The 15789-nt window shown below is 45.9% G+C and overlaps 1 non-coding gene across 1 annotated transcript; it reads right to left on the bottom strand.

The window, feature by feature from the left end:
• Nucleotides 1-5197: 5197 nt before the first annotated feature.
• On the bottom strand, nt 5198-5272 carry Trnas-cga (transfer RNA serine (anticodon CGA)). Its single transcript has one exon. It is a non-coding gene; the product is annotated as a tRNA-Ser (tRNA).
• Nucleotides 5273-15789: the final 10517 nt, after the last annotated feature.

Below are 15789 nucleotides of genomic sequence, written 5' to 3'. Positions count from 1 at the left end.
AAGACAACGTAGTCTGAAATATGACGATATACATGTGCATACAAGGAGCAGCGTGCATATTACAATGCCCTCTCAGTTCTCTCAAGAACAATTAACTACGTGTCTGTTTCGTTTCTCCACTGTTGGAGCTCAACGACTCTTCAGCTAATATCTAGCTGAATGTCAGCCGAAGTGAACGCAGTGTTCACACAAAATTCCTCTTTTGGCGTCATACGGTGTGCGATGCACCCTGTTCTGCACTTGACGCTAGTTCAGAGGAGAGTCCTTGAAGTTTTCGGTCTTGTGTCGCTCATAGCAAAATCTCCCCCACCTGGGTCCTTATGTGCTTCATGTCATAGCTTTTTCCAACCAATGGGAGCATTCCTTAAATCTTGTGAAAACTACCTCTGCCAATCGCAAAGAGCCTACCTTCAAACTGCATCGAAACTTCGGCACTTTACTTTACCCTTTCCTACTTTATTTTAGCCAATAGGTCATTTTGTGCCCACTCAAGATGCCTAAAAGCTACAAGCATACATAACGAGCATACCACGAGCATTTCACGTAATCACCTGCGCCACTGGTCTGTTCGTACCCACCTGGAAATTCTCCAACGCAGTTTTCTAAAGCATTTCTCCACAGCACGCAGCACCTGCTCTCCTCAGTGTGTCACCCTGTCGCCATGGGTCCACAACCTCTACTTTTTTTTAAAAGCGTTCCATTGTACTAAGGCCATGATGGCGCAGCTCGCATCTACCTCCAAACTAAAATGTTTCCTTCAGCAGCTTTTTTCACATTTTGTTCACTGACATGCACGATTTAGGTTCAGTGTGTTAATACCATCGAGCTGAGTGTCATCCCTTTGTATTTCATACTATACATTTTACTAGGCAAATCTGCTCATTATCGCTGAAGTATGTTAGGTGACATACTCATCTACTTATAAATGACATATTAAACCTTTCATGTAAGGTGCGAAATTGACATTCATTCAATCTGCCACCATACATATCCACCTCCTTCCATGATCAATTTTGAGCTGGATCAATCAACAGTTGAGAAATTGCAAAATTGTTTTCAACTGCTGACTGTAGTAATTGTTATATACTTATTGACCAACTCTCTATTTTAACATGGCATAATCAAATAGTTGTTCTTTCGGTATCTTTTTCGTTATATTTCCACCATAATTGGTTTACTATGTACTTTTCTTTTGAGTATTAAAGTAATGTTTTCCCAAAATTGTTATATCTTTCTCCTAGTTTTTTGATTTAATACAATTATTTAAATAATATGAATCTTTTTCTTTCTATTCTATAGTTCTCCATACTTTAATTTTAAATTTAAAGAAATTTAGAGATTCCCTACAAATTTGTACCACTCATAATTTTTCAGTTTGAGACTGATTATTTTTTTCACATCAAGACTTACGTTAAATGATGCCAGAGATATATTTAAGTTGAGGAAACATTCATTTATAATTATCCTCTCCTTTTCCAAGGCTTATGTTGTAGCCTCAACCTTAGGTTAACATAGCAGTTACAATTCAAGAAAGTTTCGTCTCTTACACTAATGTCTTAATCTATGTTACACTTAACAACACCCTTCTCACAACTTAACAAGCATTATCCCATTCACAAAATATTTATATCCGTCAAAAATCTTTAACTTACGCATTATAGCTTTACAAAAGAATAAAATTATTTGTTGACTTTAACAAACATATTAAATATCTAACCTACTAATTACCTTGTAAATATTAAACTAACATCATGAAATTGCAAAAGTCCCTTTTTTCTACATAAACTATATGTTAACAAACACATTACATACTAGACTCTCTAAACAGTTTGCGACGTAAGTTCTAAGTACCTAGCACTTTCGCAAAACCGTTGTTATGAAGTTGACATGTGACTTTCACATGAATAAAGGTCGCGTCATGGTATATGTTGACCATATCCAGGATTGATTGCAAATTCCCAAACTTTTCCACAGAGGTGTTACCCTCTTGGACTGTTGCTTCCACCAACGCACCTCCTTTCATCATTTTGCAAGTTGACATACCAGGCACCCACACTCAGTGTCCCTTCCTGTCACGCCTAACTGCTCTACTCAGTTCTGTTGTCGATCTGGCTGCACTGATGCCGCATTATGCTTGATGACATCATGTATAATACAATATTGTGCACACTTTTGTCTGTCTTACATTTCTTATAGACTCAAATTTCTCTAATTTACATGATATCATTACCTATCTTATCACAACCCTTACTCCCGTAATACACATTAAAAGCTTTACAAACACTAAACTATTATGAGCTGCACGGAGTGGCCACGCGGTTTGAGGCGCCATGTCATGGACTGTACAGCCCCTCTGGCCGGAGGTTCGGGTCCTCCCTTGGGCACGGGTGTATGTGTTGTTCTTAGCAAAAGTTAGTATAAGTAGTGCATAAGTCTAGCGACCGATGACCTCAGCAGTTTGGTCCCTTAGGAATTCGCAGACACACATTAAGACACTACACAAAATTCCGTATTTAAACTACACATAAGGTTTTCCTAATTATTTACTTCATGACTTTACAGCTAATTTTAACAGATCAATGTCTACCCCCAATCTACACATACATTTTTCTTTCTATTAGTATAAAGGTTATGGTTTCCTCATCTTCATCACAATCGATAGTAAGTGGGAAATTAATGATAGTGAAGGTTAGTGTATTACTAGGTTTGTTTTTATTCTAACTACAGGTACGTCATATTATCATGAAAACTTCGTACCTTTACTCCGACTCCAGCATCTTTTTCTCTGCGATCTCTTCGTTTCGAATTAGCTGTAACAGAACTTCAAAGTACAATATATCTCCCCCGTTTTTTTCAAAAAATTTCTCCACTGTCCTATTGCATTGTTCTCAGCTGTACTTATCTGTATCTCCTTCTTCTAAACAGTAAACTTTTATATTACTATCTTCCCCCATCATACCCTTCCTTATTGAAATCCTTCTATGTTACACTCACATCCCTCTGTCAACATCCTTCCACGAAATAAAATGTTTCTCTCTTTGCATGATAATTCAATTCTCTCTCTTAATTCTGCTTCTCTGTAGCACGCTGTGATGGACCGCTACCTGCTCTTCTCAATGCGTCGCCTGGCGCGTTCGTTGTCCCTGTCGCCACGGGTCCACAACCCCTTTTTTTTTCTTAAAAGCGTTCCATTGTACTCGGGCTGTGACGGCGCAACTCGCATCTGTCCCCAAAGTAAAATGTTTTCTTCAGCAGGTTTTTCACCGTTTGCTCACTGACATGCAGGATTTAGGTTCAGTGTGTTAATACTGTCAAACTGAGCGTCATCCCTTTGCATTGCATACTATACATTCTACTAGGCAAACCTGCTCATTTTTTCGCCGAAGTATGTCAGATGACATACTCATCTACTTGTTGTTGTGGTCTTCAGTCCTGAGACTGCTTTGATGCAGCTCTCCATGACTCATCTACTTATTATGACATACACTCCTGGAAATTGAAATAAGAACACCGTGAATTCATTGTCCCAGGAAGGGGAAACTTTATTGACACATTCCTGGGGTCAGATACATCACATGATCACACTGACAGAACCACAGGCACATAGACACAGGCAACAGAGCATGCACAATGTCGGCACTAGTACAGTGTATATCCACCTTTCGTTCTCCCATGGAGACGATCATAGAGATGCTGGATGTAGTCCTGTGGAACGGCTTGCCATGCCATTTCCACCTGGCGCCTCAGTTGGACCAGCGTTCGTGCTGGACGTGCAGACCGCGTGAGACGACGCTTCATCCAGTCCCAAACATGCTCAATGGGGGACAGATCCGGAGATCTTGCTGGCCAGGGTACTTGACTTACACCTTCTAGAGCACGTTGGGTGGCACGGGATACATGCGGACGTGCATTGTCCTGTTGGAACAGCAAGTTCCCTTGCCGGTCTAGGAATGGTAGAACGATGGGTTCGATGACGGTTTGGATGTACCGTGCACTATTCAGTGTCCCCTCGACGATCACCAGTGGTGTACGGCCAGTGTAGGAGATCGCTCCCCACACCATGATGCCGGGTGTTGGCCCTGTGTGCCTCGGGCATATGCAGTCCTGATTGTGGCGCTCACCTGCACGGCGCCAAACACGCATACGACCATCATTGGCACCAAGGCAGAAGCGACTCTCATCGCTGAAGACGACACGTCTCCATTCGTCCCTCCATTCACGCCTGTCGCGACACCACTGGAGGCGGGCTGCACGATGTTGGGGCGTGAGCGGAAAACGGCCTAACGGTGTGCGGGACCGTAGCCCAGCTTCATGGAGACGGTTGCGAATGGTCCTCGCCGATACCCCAGGAGCAACAGTGTCCCTAATTTGCTGGGAAGTGGCGGTGCGGTCCCCTACGGCACTGCGTAGGATCCTACGGTCTTGGCGTGCATCCGTGCGTCGCTGCGGTCCGGTCCCAGGTCGACGGGCACGTGCACCTTCCGCCGACCACTGGCGACAACATCGATGTACTGTGGAAACCTCACGCCCCACGTGTTGAGCAATTCGGCGGTACGTCCACCCGGCCTCCCGCATGCCCACTATACGCCCTCGCTCAAAGTCCGTCAACTGCACATACGGTTCACGTCCACGCTGTCGCGGCATGCTACCAGTGTTAAAGACTGCGATGGAGCTCCGTATGCCACGGCAAACTGGCTGACACTGACGGCGGCGGTGCACAAATGCTGCGTAGCTAGCGCCATTCGACGGCCAACACTGCGGTTCCTGGTGTGTCCGCTGTGCCGTGCGTGTGATCATTGCTTGTACAGCCCTCTCGCAGTGTCCGGAGCAAGTATGGTGGGTCTGACACACCGGTGTCAATATGTTCTTTTTTCCATTTCCAGGAGTGTATAAAATCTTTCATGTAAGGTGCGAAATTGACATTCACTCAATCAGCCACCTTACAGGTGTTGTCTTTAACAGAGCATTTCCCCAATTTAAATCTGCGTGACAACTCACTGAAGCTCCTCCTTAGAAGCTCCTCTTTAGTAGGCACAGTTTCCAATTCATGGCAAGTTGGCAACAGAGAAATTTCTCATATTGGCTTTAGACTGGTTAAGGGTAGGTTGGAAGAGTGTAATATCAATTGCCAGAATGAGATTTTCACTCTGCAGCGGAGTGTGCGCTGATATGAAACTTCCTGGCAGATTAAAACTGTGTGCCGGACCGAGACTCGAACTCGGGACCTTTGCCTTTCGCGGGCAAGTGCTCTACCAACTGAGCTACCCGAGCACGACTCACGCCCCGTCCTCACAGTTTGGAAGGTAGGAGACGAGGTACTGGCAGAATTAAACCTGTGACGAGGGGGCGTGAGTCGTGCTCGGGTAGCTCAGTTGGTAGAGTACTTGCTCGCGAAAGGCAAGGGTCCCGAGTTCGAGTCTCGGTCCGGCACACAGTTTTAATCTGTCAGGAAGTTTCGTTTTATCAATTGTTGCAATTGTCGAATACAATCTGTAATGATTTCTACTTCTATACTTATCCAATTCTAAATTGTTTTTGTATTGAAAGTTCACTCAATAGATGATGATGTTCCTTTGTAACGCGCCTTCATGGTCGGTAGCCTGATATCATGAAAGAAATAAAAAACTTAGGGCCAATTTTGGTTGTTTCCATCTGTTGTGGCATGCAGGATAAGAGGTTTATTGCGACATCGTATATAGTTTTGTTGTAAGCTTAGTATAATCCTTTCTGAATAAACACAACTGCCCTAAACGTGATGCTACAGTAGGTAACGGGAATAAAAATAAGAAAACTAATAAGGTATTTCTTGATACTATACTGATCTGTTGCTTCCAGTAAATTTTTAATCTCTCTTCATTTCATTAAACTTCAAATGTTTGACATAACTCATTACTTGATCGCTTGTCATAGTGAAGCTTCCTTTTTAAGAGAGGTCGGTGCCGGAAACTGCTCGCACTGTGTTTTATTGTAACGAAACCACAGGCTGCTTATACTTACCACCTAATTTGCTGAGTGACTTATATTGCATTACATGGCTTTTACAATGACGCTTGCGTGACCTGAGAAAATAGAAAACCAAGCGTCCGTTCAGCCTACATTCAGGTTAAAACAATTTAATTTCTGCATTTTGTTACCGTATTTTTCTATTTCTTTACTGATTGCAGTGACTTCTTCATTCCAAGACATTGTCTTGTTTCAAATTTCTGTTTGTGGGAAAATAATGTCAATAACTTTTTAAAGTGTCCACATTCATGTCGAATGTAGTTCCACATACTGTGATTGTTCATTATTAGCGACATCGAACCACGAAAGACGTATCGTCTGTTGGCTTAAACGCCTGTTTGGCCCCTACCGTTAGTACGCTATAGAATCGTATTTATTTAGCAACTGTCGCATACGCCTGAAGGTATATAGTACGAATCACGAGAAATATAATTAGTTCATTGTTACCCGGATAATTCTCCAATCCATGTGCTCCGTTTCTAACTTCGAATGGCAAATGTACTCATATGGCGCAAAACAAAGCAAACTCGTGATGACAGACTCCGAACTAGAGTTAGTAATAACGTGCAGGGACGCAAACTGCACGAAATTAAAATCCTGATAGCTATCCATCAAATTCGGTATACTTGTGGCAGCTTCAGGAGTCAAAACGTGGAGGCGTTATTTCGCAGCCAGATGTTGAGAGCAGATATTTCCGATTTATTCCCTTTAATCCACAAGTTTTCCAATAACCGAGGCAGTTACGTCCCGCCGCCCGGCCTGAAGCCAAAAGCTATTACGGCCGCAGCTGGTGGGTAGCAGCATCCAGTATCCAGCACCCCGGCACACACTGAAATCAGCCCTCGTCACAGCTGATCGTACTGCCGCAGAAAGAACGGAGCTTAATTAACGAAACGCAGTTTGATGAAGGGAACCTTCATCCACACAGAAATGTAATGAGCGTTAATTAGCAGATGCCCTTTTCAGTGCACTGGAGTGTGCAACAGACCATCCAAAATTTCGTCTCGTAAAAGCTGTACACGTTCCGAAAATTTTATTGGATGACACTGAGTAGGTGACGCACGGAGAGAAACGGGAGAAATTGATGAACAGATATAGTGAAAACAAAAAAAGACAAAAAAGAAAGTGAGAAACAAGAACCTTTCGCTCTTGAAAAGTAGTGATGGGAACAACCGAGCGAAAACAGTAGATGGCTGTGGGAATCAGTCGACTCATTCGGCTGTAATTAAACGTATCGGTTTTACGTATTGATTCAGTCGGTTTCAGCCGTATTATTTCGAGTAAAACCAGTCTTTGAGAATAACGGAAGGAAATAATCGGTACAGTCTGCTGTAGTTGTTTATATTGCATGTTGTACCACCATAAAGCGAGACCTTCAGAGATGGTGGTCCAGATTACTGTACACGCTTGTACATCTAATACCCAGAAGCACGTCCTCTTGTTGATTGGTGGGTCACGTCGTCCATAAACAGCCCCTTTCAATCTAACCCAGGCATGTTCCACAGGGTTCATGTCTGGAGAACATGCTGGCCAATCTAGTCGAGCGATGTCGTTATCCTGAGGGAAGTCATTCACAAGATATGTACAATGGGGGCGCGGATTGTCGTCCATGAAGACGAATGCCTCGCCAATGTCAATACCTTTGCGATGTGGTTGCATTATCGGTCGGAGGATGGCATTCACGTATCATACAACCGTTACGGCGCCTTCCATGACCACCAACGGCGTACGTCGGCTCCACATAATGCCACTATAAAACAGCAGGGACCCTCCAGCTTGCTACACTCGCTGGACAGCTTGTCTAAGGCGTTCAGCATGACCGGTTTGCCTCCAAACACGTCTCCGATTATTGTCTGGTTGAAAGCATACCCGGCACTAATCGGTGAAGAGAACATGATTCCAATCCTGAGCGGTCCATTCGGCATGTTTTTGGGCCCATCTGCACAGCGCTGCATTGTGTCGTGGTTGCAAAGTTGAACCTCGCTATAGACGTGGGGACTGAAGTTGCGCATCATGGAGCCTATTGCGCACAGTTTGAGTCGTAACACGACGTCCTGTGGTTGCACGAAATGCATTATTCACCATGGTGGCGTTGCTGTCAGGGTTTCTCCGAGTCATAACTCGTAGGTAGCGATCGTCCACTGCAGTAGTAGCCCTTGGGTGGCCTGAGCGAGGCATGTCATCGACAGTTCCTGTATCTGTGTCTCCTCCACGTCCAAACAACATCGCTTTGGATCACACAGAGACGCCTGGATACTTCGCTTGTTGAGAACTCTTCTCGGCACAAAGTAACATGCAGACACGATTGAACCGCGGTAATGACCGTCTGGGCATGGTTGAACTACAGTCAAGACGAGCCGATACCTATTACCTGGTGGAATGACCGGAAATGATCGGCTGTTGGCCCCCTCCGTCTAATAGGCGCTGCTCATGCATGGTTGTTTACATTTTTGGGCGGGTTACAGGGTGAGTCAGGAGGAAAGGTACACGCATTGAGGGGTGATAGTATTAGTGATTCTGAACAAAAAAACTTCATACGGACGTAAGCCCTGTTAAGAATGGTTTCAGAGATAGAACATATTTAATATCACTTTAGTACCTCTTTCTTGAATAAGTCGAAAACCACACCCTCCAACGAAAACGTGTCACAGTACAGAATTAAACTGTATTAAAATTCCCACAAAAAAGGTGTTATTCATTTTTTTTTCTCTAGAAGTAATGGTTAGGGCGAAGAGAGCGCGAGAATGTTGAAAAACTCGCTCGACGCGCATGCGCTGTAGCTTACATATTTTTTGTAGGCCAATTTGCTGTAGCTTCCCAACTTGACAGACCACAAGCATCCCGTATCGAATTGTTCGTCTTACCTTGCTACCTCTGAGCTGTGGCGCCATTGAGTTAGTAGACTGTCCTATCTGGCGCCATTGGCTCAGGTGTAGTATCGACTATCCGTCTTGCGGTCCGATTGCCAATATCTAAGAGGAAGAGTTGGTATCTGTGGGTTGTGTCCTTAGAAGGTCTTTGCTTGCAGATATATATACGGGGTTCGCTGGCCCGAGAGAGATGCACGAAGTATAGGAATCGGGGGCAGCGTCGCGACAAGAGGTGGTCTCGAGGTCCGAGCGGCCGAATCCACGAGCTGCGCGAGGAAGGCCTGCACACAGCGAAGATACCGGAGTACTTCACCGCGGCCAGCGTCGACTACAAGCAACAGGCCGACATCCCGTCGGTTGGTTGACAACATCCGTCTCGGACGATCAAAATGGTTCAAATGGCTCTGAGCACTATGGGACTTAACTTCTAAGATCATCAGTCACCTAGAACTTAGAAATACTTAAATCTAACTAATCTAAGGACATCACACACATCCATGCCCGAGGCAGGGTGTGCCCTCCTTATTATTCTCTGGTTTTTACCCGACCCTCAGAGTTTTCTTCTGTGAGCTCTTTGGTCGTAAATATAGGCCGTAGTGTTGTACTAAGACACTAGTTGTCGTTCGAAAATTGCGTTTCTATTCTGGTTCGTACCCGATCATTAATCTAATGAATCAGCTCTTGGTCGTAAATACAGCCGGAACAATTGTACTAAGGCAAAGGTTGCCGTTAAATAAAAGAAGGACCTTGTGGTTAGATTTAGCTGTTAACCGGTTCATTTCTGTGATCGCAATTGCATTTCTCATTCATTAATTTCAATCTGAACAACCTGTTGAACTAAGCTGTTCACTTCTGTGTTTGAAAGACCGAGTAATTATTGGTGTATTTTGGCTGGATCTTGTGGTTCCGCCGAGTGAGCCTTAATAACAGACAAGCGGTTTAACTTTGAATATACACTCCTGGAAATTGAAATAAGAACACCGTGAATTCATTGTCCCAGGAAGGGGAAACTTTATTGACACATTCCTGGGGTCAGATACATCACATGATCACACTGACAGAACCACAGGCACATAGACACAGGCAACAGAGCATGCACAATGTCGGCACTAGTACAGTGTATATCCACCTTTCGCAGCAATGCAGGCTGCTATTCTCCCATGGAGACGATCGTAGAGATGCTGGATGTAGTCCTGTGGAACGGCTTGCCATGCCATTTCCACCTGGCGCCTCAGTTGGACCAGCGTTCGTGCTGGACGTGCAGACCGCGTGAGACGACGCTTCATCCGGTCCCAAACATGCTCAATGGGGGACAGATCCAGAGATCTTGCTGGCCAGGGTAGTTGACTTACACCTTCTAGAGCACGTTGCGTGGCACGGGATACATGCGGACGTGCATTGTCCTGTTGGAACAGCAAGTTCCCTTGCCGGTCTAGGAATGGTAGAACGATGGGTTCGATGACGGTTTGGATGTACCGTGCACTACTCAGTGTCCCCTCGACGATCACCAGTGGCGTACGGCCAGTGTAGGAGATCGCTCCCCCCACCATGATGCCGGGTGTTGGCCCTGTGTGCCTCGGTCGTATGCAGTCCTGATTGTGGCGCTCACCTGCACGGCGCCAAACACGCATACGACCATCATTGGCACCAAGGCAGAAGCGACTCTCATCGCTGAAGACGACACGTCTCCATTCGTCCCTCCATTCACGCCTGTCGCGACACCACTGGAGGCGGGCTGCACGATGTTGGGGCGTGAGCGGAAAACGGCCTAACGGTGTGCGGGACCGTAGCCCAGCTTCATGGAGACGGTTGCGAATGGTCCTCGCCGATACCCCAGGAGCAACAGTGTCCCTAATTTGCTGGGAAGTGGCGGTGCGGTCCGCTAGGCACTGCGTAGGATCCTACGGTCTTGGCGTGCATCCGTGCGTCGCTGCGGTCCGGTCCCAGGTCGACGGGCACGTACACCTTCCGCCGACCACTGGCGACAACATCGATGTACTGTGGAGACCTTACGCCCCACGTGTTGAGCAATTCGGCGGTACGTCCACCCGGCCTCCCGCATGCCCACTATACGCCCTCGCTCAAAGTCCGTCAACTGCACATACGGTTCACGTCCACGCTGTCGCGGCATGCTACCAGTGTTAAAGACTGCGATGGAGCTCCGTATGCCACGGCAAACTGGCTGACACTGACGGCGGTGGTGCACAAATGCTGCGCAGCTAGCGCCATTCGACGGCCAACACCGCGGTTCCTGGTGTGTCCGCTGTGCCGTGCGTGTGATCATTGCTTGTACAGCCCTCTCGCAGTGTCCGGAGCAAGTATGGTGGGTCTGACACACCGATGTCAATGTGTTCTTTTTTCCATTTCCAGGAGTGTATTAACAGTCAATTGTCACCAGGGTTCTATCAAAATAAAATTATCAGAAGGGACTGGTTGGTATCCAGTCGCACATTGGTTGCCGATTGAAATTAAGAGGTTGATTGCTTTGAAGCAAGGCTTGTCATATTGCTTTTGCTTGCTAATCTGTTTAACCTTTAAGCCCAGGTGCGCGTCTTAACCACGAACCTTTCACAATACGGCTTTCAAATTAAGAGTTAAGTCATATGTTTTGAGTAATTGAATAACTCACGTCATCAATGGTGCTTATATAGTTTTCCTGTGTTGCAGAAGGGCATTTAATAAGACAGACTGTGTCCAGCGCGTTAGGTAACACCGATGTTTCACCCGATAGCGGGCGGGCTGCAGGTCTGGCCGAGTTGTAATCATTGCCATATTGTTTGCTGTTTTGCACAACAGCACTTCAGGTTTCTTCTGCAAATATTGAAAGCGTATTCAACTTGAGGCGTAAGGTTAAAAGAATTTTGCAAATTTGATCGTTCTGTTAAAGAAAATTTTATCAAAAAAAATGGCTCTGAGCACTATGGGACTCAACTGCTGAGGTCCTTAGGCCCCTAGAACTTAGAACTAGTTAAACCTAACTAACCTAAGATCATCAAAAACATCCATGCCCGAGGTAGGATTCGAACCTGCGACCGTAGCGGTCTTGAGGTTCCAGACTGCAGCGCCTTTAACCGCACGGCCACTTCGGCCGGCTGAAAATTTTATCGTTAAATGCTTCGATTCCCTGTAAAACACAGTTTATATATTGTTAAATAAACAGGTTGTGCGAATAGAAATTTACACTATGTGATAAATAGTATCCGGACACACCCAGAAACAAACGTGCATTAGGCTGCCGCCCACTGCCAGGTACTCTATATCAGCGACCTCTGTAGTCCGTAGACATCGTGAGAGAGCAGAATGGGGCGCTACGCGGAACTCACGGACTTCGAACGGCGTCAGGTGATTGGGTGTCACCTGTGTAATACCTCTGTGCGCGAGATATTCAGAGTCCTAAACATCCCCAGGGCCACTGTTTCCGATGCGATAGTGAAGTGGAAACTTGGTGGGACACGTACAGCACAAAAGCGTAGAGACCGACCTCGTTTGTTGACTGACAGAGACCGCCGACAGCTGAAGAGTGTCGTACTGTGTAATAGGCAGACGTCTGTCCAGACCATCACACAGGAATTGCTAACTGCATCATGATCCACTGCAAGTACTGTGACAGTTAGGCGGGAGGTGTAAAGACTTGAATTTCATGGTCGAGTGGCTGATCATAAGCCGCACAACACGCCAGTGAACGCCAAACGACGCCTCGCTTGGTGTAAGGAGCGTAACATTGGACGATTGAACAGTGGAAAAACGTTGTGTGGAGTGACGAATCACGGTACACAATGTGGCGATCCAATGGCAGGATTTGGGTATGGCGAATGCCTAGTGAACTTCATCTGCCAGCGTATGTAGTGCCAACAGTGAAATTCGGAGGCAGTGGTGTTATGGTGTGGTCGTGTTTTTCATGGAGGAGGCTTGCACCCCTTGTTGTTTTGCGTGGCACTACCACAGCACAGGCCTAAATTAATGTTTTAAGCACCTTCTTGCTTCTCACTGTTGAAGAACAATTCGGGGATGGTGACTGCATCTTTCAACACGATCATGTTCATAATGCACGGCCTGTGGCGGAATGGTTAGACGGCAATAACATCCCTGCAATTGACTGGTCTGCACAAAGTCCTGACCTGACTCCTATAGAAACACCGTTGGGATGTTTTGGAACGCCGACTACGTGCAAGAACTCATCCTCCGACATCGATACCTCTCCTCGGTGCAGCACTCTGTGAAGAGCGGTTCTAGGCGCTTCAGTCTGGAACCGCGCGACCACTACGGTCGCAGGTTCGAACCCTGCCTCGGGCATGGATTTATGTGATGTCCTTAGGTTAGTTAGGTTTAAGTAGTTCTATGTTGTAGGGGACTGATGACCTCAGATGTTAAGTGCCATAGTGCTCAGAGCCATTTGAACCATTTTTTGAATAGGGGGAAAAACACACTGAGTGAAGTACTCAAAGACGAACTTGAGGGGGTGTCATGTGACGTCAACTGAGTTCAAATGACGAGATCACTGACAAAAACATTGAAGTTAAAAGGCGGTCAAGGCAACCGTTCATGAGAAGTGGCAAATCTGGATCCGAGTCCCAGTGCGGCACAAATTTTAAACTTCGGCTTTGCACTTCCACAAAGCTCTGTGCCACTGGAAGCCACTAATTTCCCACCCAACGTTACCCTTTTCTCCCCATTCCTCTATTTCATATACAATAAAATCACTCTGTAGTGTTTTAATGACTGAGCTACCTATTTATTGTTCTGAGTGAAACTGGTCTGTAGTACTGTCACTGGATCAGCAAAATGCAGTTGCTTACAACCGTGCCATTTCTACCAACGAGGATACATCTACATCTACATCTTCATCCATACTCCGCAAGCCACCTGACAGTGTGTGGCGGAGGGTACTTTGAGTACCTCTATCGGTTCTCCCTTCTATTCCAGTCTCGTACTGTTCGTGGAAAGAAGGATTGTCGGTATGCCTCTGTGTGGGGTCTAATCTCTCTGATTTTATCCTCTTGGTCTCTTCGTGAGATAAACGTAGGAGGGAGCAATATACTGTTTGACTCCTCGATGGAACCGAGCGTGGTGGCGCAGTGGTTAGCACACTGGACTCGCATTCGGGAGGACGACGGTTCAATCCCGTCTCCAGCCATCCTGATTTAGGTTTTCCGTGATTTCCCTAAATCGTTTCAGGCAAATGCCGGGATGGTTCCTTTGAAAGGGCACGGCCGATTTCCTTCCCCATCCTTCCCTAACCCGAGCTTGCGCTCCGTCTCTAAAGACCTCGTTGTCGACGGGACGTTAAACAACACTAACCTAAAACTTCCTGGCAGATTAAAACTGTGTGCCCGACCGAGACTCGAACTCTGCCAGGAAGTTTCATATCAGCGCACACTCCGCTGCAGAGTGAAAATCTCATTCTGGAACACTAACCTAACCTAACCTCCTCGATGAAGGTATGTTCTCGAAACTTCAACAAAAGCCCGTACCGAGCTACTGAGCGTCTCTCCTGCAGAGTCTTCCACTGGAGTTTATCTATCATCTCCGTAACTCTTTCGCAGTTACTAAATGATCCTGTAACGAAGCGCGCTGCTCTCCGTTGGATCTTCTCTTCTATCAACCCTATCTGGTACGGATTCCACACTGCTGAGCAGTATTCAAGCACTGGGCGAACACGCATACTGTAACCTACTTCCTTTGTTTTCGGATTGCATTTCGTTAGGATTCTTCCAATGAATCTCAGTCTGGCATCTGCTTTACCGACGATCAAGTTTATATGATCATTCCATTTTAAATCACTCTTAATGTGTACTCCCAGATAATTTATGGAATTAACTGCTTCCAGTTGTAAGGTACAGTGAAGCGACTCTAACAGCCTCTCCTGTACAAATGTCAACCTCACCTACCCGAGTTGCAGCTAAGGATTGCTGCACGGTACACCCTGTTATTGCTAACGAGGCTCTGACGACCGAGTGTTTCCCGGGATAAGGAAACGCCCCCTATCAAGTGCCAACGGTCTCAAAGAGAGCGGATGAGCGGATAGAGGCAGGGCACTCTCTTGTCCTTGGAGTGAGAAATTGCTCCTAAAGGCGGAAGAACTTCACAGTCAACGGCATAGGATGGAGAAGGCAACGGGAAACCACTCCATTAAAGATCACTCAAGATATCCCAAGAATCAGTAGCGCACCATGCCAGAATCTTCTGTTAAACATAGAAAGTTGACAAAAGAACGGAATGGCGTGCTGCTGCCAACCAACCTGTGGGTTGATAACCGAAGAAGAAGAAGAGAAGAAGAGTTGCTGACCTGCTATATTGTAGCTAAATGATAAGGGATCTCTCTTTCTATGTATTCGCAGGCACATTACACTTGTCGACATTGAGATTCAATTGCCATTCCCTGCACCATGCGTCAATTTGCTGCAGATCCTCCTGCATTTCAGTACAATTTTCCATTGTTACAACCTCTCGATATACCACAGCATCATCCGCAAAAAGCCTCAGTGAACTTCCGATGTCATCCACAAGGTCATTTATATATATTGTGAATAGCAACGGTCCTACGGCATTCCCCTGCGGCACCCCTAAAATCACTCTTACTTCGGAAGACTTCTCTCCATTGAGAACGACATTCTGCGTTCTGTTATCTAGGAACTCTTGAATCCAATCACACAATTTGTCTGATAGTCCATATGCTCTTACTTTGTTCATTAAACGACTGTGGGGACCTGTATCGATCGCATTGCGGAAGTCAAGAAACACGGCATCTGCCTGTGAACCCGTGTCTATGGCCCTCTGAGTCTCGTGGACGAATAGCGCGAGCTGGGTTTCACACGATCGTCTTCTTCGAAACCCTTGCTGATTCCTACAGAGTAGATTTCTAGTCATTATACTCAAACATAATACGTGTTCCAAAATTCTACAACTGATCGACGTT

The sequence above is a fragment of the Schistocerca serialis genome, chromosome 2 (assembly GCF_023864345.2).
Source record: "Schistocerca serialis cubense isolate TAMUIC-IGC-003099 chromosome 2, iqSchSeri2.2, whole genome shotgun sequence".
Lineage (NCBI taxonomy): Eukaryota > Metazoa > Arthropoda > Insecta > Orthoptera > Acrididae > Schistocerca > Schistocerca serialis.
The sequence above is the reverse complement of the archived record's forward strand: the minus strand, read 5'-3'. Positions and strand labels throughout refer to the sequence as shown.